Raw genomic sequence first — 5025 nt, forward strand, 5'->3', positions numbered from 1 at the left:
CCCCCCCCCCCCCCCCCCCCCCCCCCCCCCGCACACACACATAGCCACGAGAAGCGAACTTTCCCCTGGGTCTCTACTAACACCCGTCCTGCTTCTGCAGCCCCCAGAACTATCACACACTGGAGCGGGAACCATGACTGTACTTCACGGGACTAGGATCCGAGGGGCTGAGGGAATGAGCTATGGACCCCTCACAGATAACATTCTGGGTACCTGGGACCCTAGAATTCCTAATCAGCTTCTAGATCTTTCCCAGGTACACCCTGTCAAGGATGGACTGCGCCCACCACTGCGTTTACCCCCTTCTAATGCATGACAGATGTGGGGGTCAGCCATTAGCCAAGAGCCCGTTCTTCCTACACTGGCGAGGAGCTCAAGGGAGTGTGAGAATCCTAAATTCCAACTAGCCTTTCCCGGTCACAATGAAGTTATATTCTGTGAAGGCTGGAAGACAAAACATATTTTAAGCTGTTAGATCTGCTTGTCATCTTTAAGTATTTAGTATATGATTTACGGGCCCATGTTCTACTCCCGTCCTGGGCGATCCAAATGTTAAGGACAGGCCTGCGTAGTGCTCCTGAAGGATATGGCAGGGAGAGTCCTCTTGTGGCCTCCTGGGAGGGATGAGATTTGGGATGAGATTGGGGACAAGAAGGAAGCTGGGCCAGGGCCAGCTTGGCTGGTGTGGGAAGGCGACTCACCAAGGACCCCTGGGGAGAGCTAGCGAAGGCAGGAGGTGGGGAAGACAGGTATCATTGGTCCTGTCTCCCTTCTCTGTCCTTCAGCATGGCATTCAGGCACAGGGTAGGCTCTCTCCTCCTAGCTGGGCCACCAGAGGCCACCACACTTCCCTTCTGCCACCTGCCAGGCAGGGTGGGCAGGGAAGAGCACTGGACTAAGAGCCAGGAGACCTGAGTTCAGGGCCTGGCTCTGCAGTTTCTTCCCTTCCCGTTTCCCCTTTGCAGAGTGAGCATCATAACAACAGCCCAGCTCCTTCTTGAGTTTTTCTCTGCTTCGTCAAAGGAAACTGTGGGACTCAGCCTTGTCCCAGCAATGGAGCACCAGGCAACCGTGGCTTGTGTCATCACTGGCTCTGGGGCCCCCACTCCCAGAGCCTCACCCCCACCCCCTTGCAACAGTAGGTGCTCCCTGAGAGAGGGGAGCAGAGTTCAGAGTGGGGGTGTGAAGATGCCAGTTGCTGCCCTAAGTTTCCCAATACTTTTGCCAAGAAAAATGCAAAGCATCTCCTCCAAATGGTGAGGGGGTTCACACATTGGTCAAGGGAGAGGGGGCAAACCCCCCCAACTCTGGGGTGCCCTCACTGTCAGTCTCTGAGATAGAAGGCAGCATCCTTTTGTCCGTGAGCGGACGGATCCCTTCTCCAGTTAGGGAGCCCCCAGGGCCGTGGGAACTGCAATCCCCCCACCTCACACGACCCGGGAAACCTGGTCCAAACCCGCCAGACAGTTCTCAAGGCCGGGAAGTCTGGGCGGACAAAGGGGAAGGTCGAGGGGGCAGAAATGGGCAGGTGCTCCCGGGCATCCCTTTGAGCGCGCGCGCTGGCACAGACACCGGATGGCCGCGGCCGGCGGGTGGCCGGGGCGCATGCTGGCCGCCGACGTCGCGGGAGCCGGGGGGAACCAGAGCCGCGCCGCCCAGCCCGGCGATCGGCCGCAGCCGGCATGGTGGCCGCGGGGCGGAGCCCGAGGACCAGAGACGCCTGGGCGCCTGGCCTCAGCAGCCGTGAAGGAGCGGGCGCGCCGCGTCCTCGGTCGCCTCTGGCCGCAGCGCCGCAGGCGCCCCGGTTGTCCCAGAGCCGGGCTGCAGGGCTGCGGGGCTGCGGCGCTCGGGACCCGCGGGGTGGCGGGGCGGCCGTCCTCGGATCCCGTGGCCCGCGGCGGGGAAGCCCGACTGCGACGCGTGACGGAGGGCGCCGGGAGCCCCGACTCCCGGACGGGACCGAGGGGGCCGGAGGCTCCGCGCACACGAAAGCGGGTCCCCTCCCCGACACAGGCACACGGGGAACGCGTCCCCCAGGCGGCACGCCGGGCAGAGAGAGCTGGCACTGCAATCCTGGACGGCCTCCTTGGGCACAACACCCTCTACTCCTCGCCCCCTCCTCCATCTCAGTGGGTTTGGGGTGTGTCAGGGGATGACTCTCTGAAGAAGAGTGTCCTGGCTCTGGGGAGGATGGAAAAGGGGGGAGCATGGGGCCGAAGAGCTACAAAGGGTGAGAAAAAGAGGTCTGGAGGCGGGATGTCTGAAGGCAGAATAATTTAGGGCCCCGTGTCTGGAAAGGAGGTGGTGACCAAGTTCTTTTTCTAGGTTGCCGGTTTCACTTTGTAGTTCTTTTCTTTTTTCTTTCCTTTCTCTTCTCTTTTTTCTTTTGACTATTACAAAAGTTTATTTAAACAAAAACGTTCGGTAGAAAATGCACATGACCTGATTTTTATGTTGTAGTGAAACAGGTGTTATGGAGAGGGGACATGTGGAAGGAGTTGGTTTTTCCTCTGAATACACTCATGGTTTACGTTCCCTTCAAGGCTTGTAACATGATAAGACTATTTCTTTGTATTCCCACCATTCAAATATTATTCCGCTGCTCGCTAGCTCCCATCTCCCCACACTCATCTGACACAGGATTCATAAAGGTATCAAACCCCCAACACCATTCAATGTCCATGATAATTTCTTGTCCATAAATGTTTTCAACTCGGGAAGGGGAGCTTGGTTCATGGTGTTTATTTGGGAGCCCAAAGGTGTCGCCAAAGGGAATTCATGGCATCCCTCCTGGTCTCCTTGTATTTCTTAAAAGGACTGCATAGGGGTTCCTGGGTGGTGCCCAGTGGGTTAAGTATCTGACTCTTGATTTCCGTGGAGGTCATGATCTCAGGGAGCTGGGGCTGGGTTCAGAGGGGGGCTTCACCCTGAGCAGGGAATCTGCTTGAGATTCTCTCTTTCCCTCTGCCCCTCCCCCTGCCCTCACTCCCACGTTATATATAGATAGGTAGATAAATAAATAAATAAAATCTTAAAAAAAAACTGACAACATAGCACGAGTTTTTTTGTTTTACCATTTCTCATCCCTGTTAAAAATAATGCATGTTCATTGTCGGACAATTAGAAAATAATGAAAAAGAGAAAAGCAAAAATACAAATAGCTTACCATCTCATATCCCAGGGACTATCTTTCTTTCTTTCTCTCTCTTTTTTTAAAAGATTTTATTTATTTATTTGACAGAGAGAGAGAGAGCGAGCACACCAGCACAATCGGGGGGAAGGAGCAGAGGAAGAAAGAGAAGCAGACTCCCCACTGAGCGGAAGCCCACTGTGTTGGCCCCATCCCATGACCCCAGGATCATGATCCCAGCCAAAGGCAGACCCTTAACCTACTGAATCACCCAAGCACCCTATCTTTCTCCTTTTTAAAGGTTTTAAAATTTTTTTTATTTTTTCTTTATTTTTTTAAAGATTTGTTTTTTAAGTACTCTCTATACCCAATGAGAGCTTGAACCCACAACCCCAATATCAAGAGTCTCGGACTTCACCAGCCAGCCAGGTGCCCCCAGGGACTTTGAATCATTAACATTTTCTGCTATAAATATTACACGATCACACCATACATGGTTTTCCATCCTAGTCTTCAAAACATGATTTTTAAAGTATGTGGAGTATTCCATTGGAGAACAAGAGGCTTGGGTTTATAACCTTTAAAATATATCATAATAATATGGTAATCAAAGTCCTTGAAACTTTGTCCTCGTCTGACTTTTTAGGCTAAATTACTAAAAATGGAATTATTAGATCTAATTCAGTGGTTTCAAGCTTGGCTGCACATTCCATTGCTCCGGGGAGTTTTACAAAAGGCCATGGGTGGGGTCTGGCCTTGTGTGGGGTTTTGTTTTGTTTCTTTTTTTTTTTAATTTTTTGAGTAAGGAAGCTCACCACTGGGAGATCAAGAGTCACATGCTCTCCTGATAGCCACCCAGGTGCCCCTGGGTCTTACTATTTTGAAAATGTTCTTTCCCCAGGAGATTCCTGTGTGCAGCCCCAGTTTGCAGAGTAGGGATTAACGGGTAGAAACATTTATCTTAGTTTACTTTTATCCTGAAAGAAATATGTCCTTCTAGAAAAATATTCAAACAGAAAGGAAAGAATAAAAGGCCTCAGACATAATAACCTCAGACAAGATAACCAACCAATCCACTTTCTCTCCTACTCCTAGGGGATCCCCATTAGTTGTTTGGGGCTGGTGGCCCCGCCTTTTCATGTGTGTGTATGTGTATAAATATACGTATATGTTCGAAAACAAGTATGTATATGATGGGGACACGGCAGATCAGGCAAACAACAGCACCCCCTTTATACAAATAAATAATATCTACTCATTATAAAAACAAATCAAACAATATAGTAGTATAATATAATAGTGTACTCCAAAAAAAAAATAGGTTCAGACAGCTGGCAACCTGAGTCCAATACCACAGAAACTAAACCACAGTTCCCACCATTATCAGCATTGCATTTTGAACACTGGGTTTTGTAAAAAGACGGAACGAAGGGGACCCACAAATGTTTTGGGGAGAGTGGCAAAGAGCAAACTGTTCTGCTTCCTGCATAAGCTAGCACTCACTTAGCTAGTGCTATAAACCGAATGTTTGGGGCGCCTGGGTGGCTCAGTGGGTTAGGCCTCTGCCTTTAGCTCAGGTCATGATCCCAGGGTCCTGGGATTGAGCCCTCCATCAGGCTCTCTGCTCAGCGGGGAGCCTGCTCCCCCCTCTCTCTCTGCCTGCCTCTCTGCCTACTTGTGATCTCTCTCTCTCTCTCTCTCTCTGTTAAATAAATAAATAAAATCTTTTTATAAAATAAAATAAACTGAATGTTTGTGCCTCTCTCACCAAAATTCATATGTTGAAACTCAATCCCCAGTGAGATGGGATTAGGAAGTGGGGGGATGCCAGGCTGGTTCAGTTGGTGGAGAATGCAACTCTTGAGTTCAAGCCCTACATTGGGTGTAGAGATTAC

Source organism: Enhydra lutris, unplaced genomic scaffold (assembly GCF_002288905.1).
Source record: "Enhydra lutris kenyoni isolate GAN:26980312 unplaced genomic scaffold, ASM228890v2 scaffoldscaffold26, whole genome shotgun sequence".
In the NCBI taxonomy this organism is placed as follows: domain Eukaryota; kingdom Metazoa; phylum Chordata; class Mammalia; order Carnivora; family Mustelidae; genus Enhydra; species Enhydra lutris.